Consider the following 13787-nt stretch of genomic DNA (forward strand, 5'->3'; position numbering starts at 1 on the left):
TGCTTATTAGTTAACCGCCTGATTTTACACAATTTTCAGCATTTAAATAGAAGAAGAATTATCTACTGAATACACAATATGTATTCATTTTACTCATGAAGGGCGTAATTTTGTATTGAGCAAAAATTATATATCTAAAAACATTTTATTTGGAAGGAAGGAAATACATTATTTTTTAAATTTACATTTATGTTACAAAAGTTTATTAAAGCTCAAAAGATGAAAAAGAAGTTTTGTAAAGAAGCGTTTACCAGCTGTTGCATACTGAAATGCTTTTATTTAGAGTGTATTTTTAAAACACGTTTCCCTTCGTTTTTTACATTTCTCTCTGCTCCTCAAAGCTTAATAGATTCCTACATTTTTTTAGGAGAAGCGCTTTTAAAGATCTCGTTAATGCTGTCACCAATGTTTTCAGGCCTCAACGACTTAAAAAATATCATTAAAAAAGAAAAGATTAGAAAAAGTATTTCGGTTATTTTTTTCCCTTTTAATCATGTTTTTCTTTAATAAATTAGCTGTGTATAATAGAAAAGAAAGGAGTTTTGGTTGCTGAGGAAAATTTTTCGCATCCACGATAAGAACATACATTATCCATTTATTTGTTATTATTATTCAATGGCGCATCGTAAAGAGAGTAATAGAAATGAGACTATAATTAAAATACAAATCAAACGAAATGAATATTTTTTTAAACTTTTTAATGGAAAATTTGGTTTAGCAGACAACAATTACTTCTTTTGTGACTTTATTTGCTGAAAGATTTTAATAAACTTCGATTTTTTTCTCTCAAAGAAAGTGATAATTTAATTTTTAATCATGATCTCTCGCAGTCATTTTGTGCTCTTGGCTCTATAATTGACTATTTTAAATAAGTATAAAATGTTTAACTGAATCAACGGTCGAAAGTAATGCAGTGAAAACTATTATCTGAAATGTAGGGTTCAAATAAAGAAAGTATATGTTATATTTATGACCATCCTTCCTAGTATTACTAGACTTTTAAATTCATTTACTTTTTTTAGAATTCATTATGGAAATTTGTTAGGTGCTATATATGAGAACTTTGCCATGGATGTACCGTACTTATATAATTTCAGTCAGCTTCTGCGGTAAGACTTAAAGGTTTTAGTAAACTTTCAAACAAAATAAATAGAAAAAATCACAGGTTGGTTATAATTAATTAATAAGTTACAATTTTTAGACCTATGTAGAGCCCTTTCTGGTAGACTTATTTCGTTGAAACTTAGCATTTATGTTCTATGGATAACGAGAAAAAGATAACTACAATAAAAATGAAAGTTCAAATTTCGGCCACCAAGAGAGAAGGCGGCTCATGAAGAACAAAATGCAGGAACTGGAAACAAAAAACTTTATTCAATCAGAGCATTTGTCTAATGCGCATTCTATCTGCGTCAATCACACGTTCAAATCATGTTACAATGTGTTCATCAGTAGCGCGAAGAATTCCTCAATTAGTTGCAGCAACATAACATGTTATGCTTGCTTTCAATTCAGGCATAATCCGTATGCATTTTCCATAGATACGATCTTTCAGGAATCTCCACAACTAAAAGTCACAGGGATTCAAGTACAGAGAAGGAGGATGCCAATCAGTCTGAAAAACTTCTCGAAACTAAACGATCGTCTCCAAAGACACTTATTTCTAAGGTCCTTGAGGAGCATTTTCCTTAACGAAAAAGGAAACAAGAATGAAATCAGCAGTAAAAGCACATCAGATAGTAATGTAATCAGGATGCCAAACCGTTCATGGGTTACAGCCAAAAACATCGCGGCAAAAACTTTGTGCACGAAAACGTTACAGAGAAAAGGAAGCAAAGCGGAAAACGTCATGGTACGAAACATCGTGGGAATCAAGAAAACAAAGAAAAAACATCGGGGTACAAAATATCGTCTAAAATATCGGGGTACAAAATATCGTCGTTGAAATAAATAATAAATAAATAAACTTTGCAGTTTAAAAATATCATCCTAGAAAATATCGTGGTAAAAATAAAAGACTTACAAATCATCGCATCACAGCCATGCATTTACTTCACGTAGTTAAGTATCTTTCTTATAATTTTTAAAGTATATTTATCACGAAACATTTCCAGTAAAGCTTTAAAAATTTATTTATTAATGACTTTTATTATTTATAATAAGTAAGTTTAAAATTCTATTAAGTACTATAAGTTGTAATAATTTTCTACTCATTATTGGTTAATTCAAAATTATGAAATGTAAAGCTTATTCCTCTTTCATTCATGGGGTTAGAAATTACTATGCGAATACGAATTTTCAACTTATCGTCATGCGATAATTTGTGGGGGGTTATTTTTTACCTTGATGTTTTTGACGATGAAGGTTTTGAACCGCGTTATTTATTTTTTTCGATGACAACATTTTGTACAGTGATATTTTAGAACTGCAATGTTCTCTTTTTGCTTTCTTTTCTCCCATGATGTTTTGAACCGCGAAGTTTTCCCCGCCACGTTTTCGTCAGCGATTTCAGTGGACACCCTGTTCATGCACAACATTAGAACCTTCAAAACCTCACATGCGACATTTTCGGATATTAACTGCTCCATCTAGAGTAAACTACGATTCTTCTGACTAAAATGTTACAAAGCCATGCATTGTCAACTGCTACTCAAGCCAAAAGAAGGCCAGCAAAATCAGTACGTTTGTCCGGGTCTGAAGGATGCAGTTCTTGCAAACGGTTTCTTGGATTATTTATGGATACCATTTATAATCGCAGAACCTTTCGTACTGTTGACCAAATGAGTAATAATATCACGTAACACCGCTCGAGTTCTTGTCTATGAATATTGGGAACCATACACTCTTTCTACCACGGCAAGAGAGACTTCTGCAGTTTTATATGAAATCCTTTTCCCTTCTCTTCACCGAACACACACAACTCCCCAGTCTTTTCAAATTTAATAAATGTCTTTTTTCAAACCCCTGTTAGGACTTGTGTTTCTCTTGATTTGCTTTGGAAACATGGAATGCCCTGAATAAGAACAGGGAGCTTACTCAAGCTATGTTCAAGATTTGTGTATAACAGACGACACAAGCAGGAAGGTTATACGAAACCCTTTATTTTCAATACTTTACAGACACTTCCGAACTTCGGAATACAGAGACCAACCACTTGTGGTCTGAACGTAAGAATATAAAACTACTAACTAAAACTCTAACTAAAAGCTAACTTTGAATTAGTATACAAATGCATAGCACTAAGACTGGCCTTTATTTAAAAAAGGTACGTATGTAATACACCGAGCTGTTGAAACTACAATACGTTTGCAAATATCAAGAGGGCTAAACCTGTGGTCTTAAAGGCAACTAGCAACCGAGTGAAAACTCGTAAAACTGCAGTGGGAAGCGGCTTACTTCCTAAAACTCCTTCTCTCTCCTGCTTGGCAAAAAGCCACATCTGAAGTACTTGGACGTTAGCAAGACAATTTGCATAAACAAGTTAAAGCATTTAATTCTGGCCGGAAGTAGAAAATAAGAAGTGATAGTACAGTTTTAAAATAAAATAAACGTTAGTAAAACTTAGGATCCTTACACCCTGCATTAGCATAAACCTTTTCGTAAGCTTTTCAAGTGTCGATATTTTCTCAGTTCACTTGAAATTTGCTCTCATTCTGATAAAGCAACTTGATCAGTAAATCTCGATCTTTCTTCTCTAAAGGCATGGTGAAGAATAATTTTACGGCATTTGTCTACTGGTATTTTAAAACGCTCCAAATTTGTATAACTATCTTTCTACATTACATGAAAAGCACCATATGTCAGACGAAATTTGTGCTATTAATTTTTATTGCAGATTCCCCCCCCCCCATGGTCCGCATAACATATATACCAAATTGCAATAAAATAGGTTTACCAAAACGGGCTCTACGTAGGTTCCTAATTATAACTACCCTGTACATGCCTATGCGTGCTTCCCCCTCGAGACCTGAAGTAAAAGAAAGTGAAACACCAATGCATCAGTTCTTCCTCGGACACAAGCCAGCATGGGAGCATATATTTCACGTTTAGTAATCTCAGATATAAGTGAAAGGCAGTTATTTAAAAGAAACATCAGTGTTATTTAAAAGAAACATCAGTGTTATTTAAAAGAAACATCAGTGTTATTTGAAAGAAACATTGCTCCTAAATCTCAGATCTAAGCATTTTTACAGTTTGTATTAATTTTCGTAACTTGATCAGCTGTCACAGTTTCTTTGCAGTCGAACTTTGCTCTCAATATATCTCTTTGATACTCATTTTCCATGCATTGTGTTAAGCCACTATTCGGTCGCAGACTTTGATAATTTTTAGCCATTTACATATTCTAGAGTAGTACTTCTATGCGGAATTTCTTCTGGAATGAACCCTATTTTAGAGATATGTTGCATTTGTTGTCAGAGAATGCACATTTAGGTAACACTTATGATATCAAAGGTATTAAAATACACATTAAAAATATTTTAACGCATTTCCATTACGTTAATCATTACAAAAAACAAATGAAGCAAAAATTTTTCTTTTCAAATTTTATGACCCTAGCTAAACTATCAAATCAACCTCTGCGGCCAATTTTATGGGTCCCCAGCTCAAAAAAATTGCTAAAGAATCCTCTTGATCCTTCTTTTAGGAAAGCTTTTTCTTGAAGAGTTTAATGTCTGCGATCCAAATAAGTATTGCGCCTAGAAAAGAAACCGTTATTTGCAAAATCTATAACACTTAATTGGACATTTTATTGAACGTATTATTTGATAAAAATTTCAAAACTGCATTTAACAAACTAGATATTTGAAGATTAATGGGTAAAATGTAACATCAGCGAAATAATAATACCATTTACCATGTATTTATTACCTAAATACATTCAATTACCATGGAACTGAAAGCTGTGTTTCCAAAATAAATTGCTATTGTTTAAAGTCTTTTGCTTCTTAAGAAAATGTATTCATTATTGCTTAATTTCCATGGCAAGGATTTGGTTGGTAATTCTGAATATATAATCTATTTCTGATTTCTTTAAATCAGTTTAGCGTTTTATTAACATTAATTTTGCGAAGATACTTTCTTGAAAAATCTGAATTGCAAGGTCATGAAAGCAAAAATAATTCTGTGACACATAACAATAATCTGAAACAAACTGAAACTCAAACTGAGTATTTGAAATCAATATCAGCTGCAATAAGCTGAAATTATCAAATGTATTCAAAATTCTTTTCTGTGCTTATTCTAAGTTTCGCCTGCATATTACTCTTTGTCTCCGTTATATCAGAAACATTTTCGTATTGCTAAAAATAAAGAGATACAGTTTTATTAGTTTTTAACTTGATTAATAATTACAAAGTTATAAATGGAAGAGCATTTCCCTGGGAAAAAATGTGCATGTACTACGTGTACTATTTAGTAAAAGAAAATGTATTGGAAATTGTCGAACGGATTCCGTAAAAACCAGCTGAAAAAAAACTAAGCCGTAGGTCAAGAATCTGTAAGAACTAGTAGACGAAAACACGTAGGAATTCACGAACATCGGTAGGCTAAATCCCGTAAATAAAACCAAAGGGGTATCCATTTACAGACCCCCTAAGATGGTACACAAAAGCAATGGATCTGCAGATCAAATTTCCCTAAAAACTTGTAATTATAAGTATTATAAGAAACCCTCGGGCTATGGCATACCTGAAAGTTAAATCCCCATAGGCCAGAAGAAGTACATAATTATGTAGTTCAGATGAATCTACATAATTAGTACAGATTATCTCCTAGGAAATGTGAAAGAAAATTTAGGTAGTAAAGGTGTACTATTGTGGAAATCAATATTTGGAATTTCTAATTTATAAATACTAAATAAATAAAAAGTAAATTTAAACATTTAAAACAATTAAGGTTGTTGATTCCACAGAAAGAAAGAAAGAAAAAAAAAACCCTCATATTCTAGTTTTAAATATGCTAATCAGTTTTAGGAAATATCTGAATTTAAATCTTAAATTAACTCAGAAATGTGATAAAATTCTCAGATGCGATGACAGCGAATTAATTTCAAGAATAAAAATAGAATCAATTCAGTACAATACTTAAAATAATCTTTATTTTATGTAAACAAATAATCCTTATTCACCAAGTAGCATTACACCAAGTTCAGACTATGTATAGTGTAATCTTGAAAACCGGCATGTATAGTGGCTATATTTTTAATCTGGCAGTATTAAAGGGAATTCCTGCTCAATACATGAGGAATATTTCAGACCAGACTTCCTACTTTTCGTTGTTTATTTCAATTGTTCAGTAAAGTCAGCTTTTCTTTATTTTACTTAGTTTATATTAATTGAAAGTACAAAATATCATATCGACATAGCAAAAAATTATAAAAACGTACCAAAAATACTGTCATAGAAGCAAATTATAACAAAGCAATGCTGTTTACATAATGTAAGCTAACTAATATTTATACCGCCGCCCGTGAACTAAATCACATTCGGGCAACTGACACAAACTACCAGTTAGTGCCACCCTAAAGATGGTCGTGAACTCTTCTGCTGGGCCCAGAGTCCCACATCCCCGAGACACCAACACTTTTAAACTGTCATCAAACCCACCGCTAAACTAACCTGTCAGAACCACCGTCCCAGAGGTCAGAGACCACGGTGGGGTGGGCTTTGTGAACGAGGAGCGATGACTGGCCGTCATTGGGCTACCTGCCAGCACTACACGGGATGCCCCTCTCCTTAGGCTTTACATGGAATGCCAAGAACAGCAGTGACTGGACGCTCAATGGCCCAGGTGGTATTTGGCTACCAATACCCTGGTGGATGAGGACTTACACCTCCCGGCTCATGAAGAGTGAACATAGGATCCACCCCATGGACCATCGGGAACAGCCAAGTTCATAAATTATATACCCCCATGGCCGAGACTGCCTAGGTACAGATCCTAGCCAGTACTGCACAGAGCGCTCTGCTTCGACCCCCGGGGGGGGGAAATTATAATGATTTGATTCATTGCCTTATAACTCAAAACAAATGAATGCATTACCATGCTGTTTGTATTGCATCTGATCCCCTGTAGTCAAAATAAAATTTTTGATTCACAGGATCAGTAAGAAGTTATAACCATGTCAAACAGTTTCCACACTATCAACAGACAACTAGCTAGCTTTACTGAGTTTTGAAAACATTGCCCTTAAGTAACGAACAATATTTTTCTGTCCTGTATGTCTGTGCAAAGAATTACCATTAATTTCAGGGCAATCATTGTTAGTCATTTCTCTTGGGTGAATTTTAAGGTATTCTGTTTTCACAGTGCCTGAATTTTAAGCTACTCTGTTTTTGCACAGCGGCATATATCCCCCCTCTACACCCAGCTGCAAATTTTGTAATTTATTTTTTATATACCATTCATGCATGCATTAGATAGTACTAAGACTAAATTTTGTGTAATTATGTTTTACAGATAAAGCTACAAAATGTTCCATGGAAGTAAGCTTATTCTATGACTACTTGAGCTATGCTGTTACGAAATATTCATATTTTCTTCTTCTCTGAAAATAATAAAACAAAATTATGTAAATATAAAATAATATGAACGCAAAATTATGCTTTCTACATTTATAATAATTTATGTGTTAAACGAAATAATACACGAAATCTTTAATACACGAAAGTCCCATCTTGTACTTTATGCAATTTCTTCTCACTACAAAAGGATATTAATCAGTTGAATAATATTTCTCTTGAGTTCATCTTTATTACACAATGTACACGATTTCCACTATTTTAGTTTCGAATCTGACAGCAGGTATGAGCGACAGGGGGATCCTCTAAATCCTTATTTTGATAATTAAATGCAGCAGGGCCTAATTGTTCTAAAACTTAGGTTTTAAAAGATATCAGTATTTTCCTATTCTTTGGTAATTATCGTAAATTTTAAGCCCTCTACTTTTGTCTCTGACATTAAAATTACTGCCAGGTTTAATCTGGGAAGTTATTTTCTGTCCAATCCTTCTCTAGAGAAGTATACAATAGATTTCTTTGCACCTGTAAATGTATTCGTGCTTATATTTGCAGCCTCTTCTGTAGTACAATGTGTGAGATCAACGGCTTATGCATGACTTAGAGTTTATGATATACTTTGTTCTTAGTAAGCAATAATCGGCTTATTTTAAGCATAACGGCGCGCTTCAGGTCTTTCTCTAACTCTTTTCTAGTTTATGGAATTTTGCATGAGTTTCCACAGAGGCATTAATCAAGATAACCCTAAATATAATATATCACGATTTGAAAACAAGAGTAATACTTAGCACAGCAGATCTATCACATCATCATACTTCTCATAAAACTGAAAACACGGTTGGTTTACAAGAAGTAATAAAAACGATGCAAAATTGTTTTTGTTACTTTTTAGAATTAAATCATGAGAAAATGATGCAAATACAAATTAAAGCGTTTAATTAAGAGTTTAGCTTCTTATGTTAAGAAAAATTTCAGTTCACCAATATTTACTTTCCTCATTCGTATAAATTTATCCTTTATCTGAGTAAATTTATTTTAAAATTTAGATAAAATTTAAACATATTAACTGAAAATAAAAAACAGAAGAAACTGAACATTAGGATAATATTAATTTAACTAAAGAAGCATGGTAAATTAATGTAACCTTTCCCTAAGTTTAAAGGAACTATATAATTTAATTTCGTAATTTATATTAATGCTTAGTATTGAGATTGTGGCATTATAGTTGAGTTTCACGAACAGTTTTACAGTTTTAAATTGAGTTTACGTTTTTTTATACGCTTTATTTCGTCAAGGATTCGTTAATTCCAGTGATACACACTCAGATTTGAGTGGCAAGCAGTTTAGAATTAAATTTGGGAAAAGAGTTCGTAACTGTATGAGTGTTTATATTAACGTTCGTTGTACTCCCATCACTCTAGTCTCCTAACCAAAGCCTCTGCTTGAGAAGGAATTAAAATCTAAAGATGCTCTAAAGATGTAGCTTGGTAAGTTAGGATTTGAGCTAGATTTTAGTTAGTTAGTTTTAGTTAGATATTTGCGTTTGTGAGCTTTCATCATTTAGCTAAGCTATTGGTGATAACACATTAGTACCCTTTAATTAATAGTTGAGCTGCAAGAGTTAGACTTGAAGTAGTATAAAGTAGAATAAGTACCTTAAAATTGTTACAGTATCACAACACAGTTGTTTTACAATTATCAATAAATGTCAATGAAGTCTGATTTGAAGTAAGATTTAGAATTTATAAATTTTTAAAGAAATTTGAACCTGATAGTTATTTGTTTCATGCTGCTAATATTCTAATACTCATCTCGTGGAACTCGTTTATAATTTTCGTAATGAATTGGTTCAAAAAGCGCGCCTTTGATTCAAACTTGATAGAAGATGTAGATCTTAAATTGTGAAAGCTCAGGCTTACACTCTGAAGTTCAAGCTTTGAGACTTTAGAAATTTTATAACACAACTAATTACATGAACTAGTTTATTCTATTTTTTCTTGTCCTTTTTCATCCAGTATATGGAGCAAGGTTTCAGCTGTATGCATTGTTAGGCTGATTAGAGAAACGTGTGTTACTATTATTGAAGTAGGAGAGTTCCCATTTTTGATATTGGATTGAAGTACGTTTTGTTAAAACTATGCCAAATACGAATTTAAATTTTGAGAATTATTAAAAAATTTGATCATTATTAAAGATTCTGTGTCTTTACTGTGGGGGAAAATATTATTAATTTGAATATTTTGTAGTTTGGGTTCTTTCTGGCCTCTTTTGTGTAACATGCTAAGGAAAGAAGAAAACAATTTAGGGGAACTGACGTTGCGTTGAAGTTATTCTCATTTATCGCTAAGAATATAGAATTTTCAAAGAAACTTGCACGAATTATTTTGTTATTTGAAGAAATAAATCCTGTGAACCATAAATTATCATACAACTCAAAAAGCGAAATCAGGACGCAGTATTAGCGTTTGGCGGGATTTATTATTACGCAGCCTATAGAGACATCAGGCATTTTTAGAAGCAGGCAAGATGAAAAATTAGCAACGCCTTCGCCGGGAATCGAATCGCGGATCTCTCAATTACGCGCTGATAATGCAGACACCACACCACAAAGGCTCGCTAATAGGGCGGGAGAAATACCTTGTACATGTACAAAGGAGAATGCGTATTTCAGTAATAATTAATACCTCACTGGCAGAGAAACATCTTTGTTCGTGTATCTAGTTTGTTCGTATTCATATTTGATCAGATTCCTGTTACAAAAACGAATCACCTTGAAAAAGCTGCGAAATTCATATCATAAATGTTTTAAATTGCTTTTGATTGGAAGAAATTAGTTCATCAACAGCCTAGTGCCTTATTTGCTCCGGCAACGTTGGAACAGATTTATTTCTGCAGTGGATTTTAGTTTTAAATTTTAATTATTGACTTTTAAAAAGTGTTCTAATATGTATTTTAAAATTTAAAATATTTCAACAGAAATAAATTCAGAGAAGCGTTTGATCACGTAGAATAGTGGTCTGCTCCCTGGCCAAACAGCAGCATGATCCTTTATTTTTTATCATTTAAATATTTTCCTTTTTTCTTTTCGACCTTTACCTTCTATGCTTGCCAAACATGAAGGATAAATTATTTTTCTTACAATACCTGCTGTATATTCATGCATATATATGGTTGGAAACATAGAACAAAGAAATAGTATTAATGCTACGAGTTAAAGGGTTCTGAAAACGAAAATCTGACTTAAAAAACTGATCCTCGTAAAAGAAAACTCTCTAATCATTACAAGGAAAAGCACAAAACGTTCCATACTAATATAATATATAATAGCTAAAATGATAAATAAAAAAGTGGTCATCTTATTAAAAACTGATGTCATACACTGAAAAAGAAATGTGTATGACCACACTTAACACTCTTTCGGGAATTCTGAAGGTATGGTCCTTTTAAAAATTTTGTGATTGTGAAGTCACTGATTTCGAGTCTGGAACATTGTATGACCAGGGAACATACCACGATCAATACGATACTTTCAACTCAAAGCATGAGCACATATATTTATTATTGACAATTCTGTAGGAGAGCAGAATAATAAAAATGTGAGTAGTTTCATAATTAACATTAAAGCATAAAGTTCAAAAACAAATTAGATTTTGTTTACAAACAATCAACAGGAAGTGATAGTTTACTTAAAACTAGCTGCTATTATGCAAATTCCATGTCTTAACATGGAATTGGAGGAAGGTTATCTGCTAGTCTCATTAGATTTCTTAAATTTATATTTGTGAAGTGAAAAAGTTAATTATTTATATCGTCATTATTTATCTGAAGGAGGTTAAAGCATGGAACATTTTGCACTGGACGTACAATGAATAACTAATGAATAAATTGCAATGTTTAGTCCATGTTTAAATTTTACATTTGAGGAATACTCACACCCAGAAGGTGAAATGTTTTCCATAAAATCCTCACCTTATTTTGAGAAACTGGATATTTACTAGATGTTTAAGATCAGTATTGTATGAATAAAGCCCGTAATCATATTTCGTTAGTGTTTTGCTCATTGGTATGTCTTTTAATGACTGAATTATTTGCAGTTGCACTTTCTCTGTAAACAATTATATTTTAGCTCACTTTACCCTCAAGGAAAAAAAAATTCTAATTTATTACTTATTATGGTGCTACTATTTTTATTGTAAACTGAAAAGCTTATTTCTTTTTCAAGTGACAAAAGAAAATGTCCATGTAAATAACTAAATTTCGTATAATGCACTGGATAAGCAATATTTTAATTAACAAGAATAAATAATACGGCATCTTTGTTTATCAAAATATTAAGAATTATATTTAAAATATAGTAACTTAAACTAAGAATTGTGAGATTCTAAATTTATATATTTTTTAACTTTCCTACTTTGTTTCATATATGTGTATGATAAATACTTTGCGATAAAGGTTTTAATTTATTTTCTGTGTGACGCTAGATTCTATGCTTCGAGGCTAAAATGCAAGATTAAAATGAAAGCCTTTCTTTTCAATTGCCGAACACATTTTTTTTCTTATTATGGAGAGAAAGTATGTATAACAAACACCTTAAGGGGGTTAAAGATATATAGATTATCAGCCTGTAGACAATGATTTCTCCGAATCGTTAGCAAAGTTAAATTAGAAAAGCTCTTTCACAAATTAAAATAATTAGAGTTTAGGCTTTCTAAAGTCTTTTAAATTCTTATGAAATCCGTTATGATGAACAGGATCTAGTTTCAGGTGAAACTGAAGCCTGTGCAGATCCATAAACCACTGAGCTATAGTCCAGTACAGAATGTACAAATGCTCTGTAAATGTAAAACTATTAGGCAAATTCCGCGAACCAGGTGAATTTTGCGAGAACTTTTACAATATTTTACTGCTTTAAAATACACGTTACTCAAGGTTAGGACATGCGGCAGGAAGGTCAAGTTTTTGATTGATCATCACGCCTAAAACTTTACTTCGGATGCAGCTGGAATCAGCGATCCTTGAAGGTGAAGCTCAGGCTCAGGATGGAGACTTCGCGTTTTACAAAGCACCATGCAGTCTTCTGTTTTCAAAATACAAATCCATGCTTGTTTGAGCATTTCAGGACCTTAATAAGAACTATCTACGGCTGTCTGTCCACATATCTCACATCTGTACCTTGACAACGTAGTTGAAAGTCATCAACACATACTGATGCTGAAACGATAGGAAGAGGTTCCTTAATACAGAACTGTTGAATAGAGTAACGCTCAGACCACACCTTTAAGGCCCATCCTCTTCTTGTTCGAAGACATATGACAATACAGAGCGAATCCTTAGTTGAAAGATATTAGCTAAAACATTCTGAATGAAAAGGATAGGATGCTGAGCAAAGCACTGGCATGAAGATCACGCAAAACACTGTAGCTTCATGTTTTATTATAAGCCAGAGAAGACAAAAACTTAATTCTTTTGACAAAGACTTTGAGAAAGAAGGTATTCATATTGTCGATAGTCATTCTTCCTTGACGTAACTACCCTGAAAAGCTGAGATTATGTTATTCTTTACCAAGTAACATACTAGGTGGTGGCTTACTGTTTCTTCAAAGCTCTTTCGAGTGCGAATCTTTAACCGCAATAAGTCAATAATTGGAAGTACTCTTCGGTTTTTTCCCCCTGGCTTAGCTATGAGGAGATTTAGTTCATATGCCGGATAGGATATGCTACTTCCACACTCGACTGTAAAGAGGAAGGAAGGCTGTCAATGACTTCAAAGACAGATGCATCAACATTTCGCCATAGGCACAGTGTGGACCTCGGCTAGACCAACATGTATATAACAAAACTCTCTAATTCAAAAATGGTAAAGTCGTTCTTTTATGGTCCCGAGTCCTAAAATTTGAATACCTTGAAAATTTCCTCTGAGTACAGTTTGACAGAAAGAAATGCTGGCGAGTACTTGATGCCACTCGAAATGACAGTGAAGGTCTATTTGCAATTTCTTATATGGTGTGAATCATTCGGACACATTTTTCTAAAAAAGGGAAGCGAATGGTTATTGTATGTACCGCATGCTTTTTTCTTTCCCTAATATGCGTGCATTTTACGGCGTTACTGAGATGCTGAGAATCGTAATCTCGAGGGAGATAAAAGAATCACTATTTGCTGTAAACAGCAGGATATAACTCGAAATATAATTTTGTTAGACACAACACGAGTTCAACCTATTATACACAGTGCGTGACGCCGGAAAAGTTCGGACTGGCACATTCG

The sequence above is a fragment of the Stegodyphus dumicola genome, chromosome X1 (assembly GCF_044657685.1).
Source record: "Stegodyphus dumicola isolate Sdum_Otavi_A_Nest chromosome X1, ASM4465768v1".
NCBI lineage: Eukaryota > Metazoa > Arthropoda > Arachnida > Araneae > Eresidae > Stegodyphus > Stegodyphus dumicola.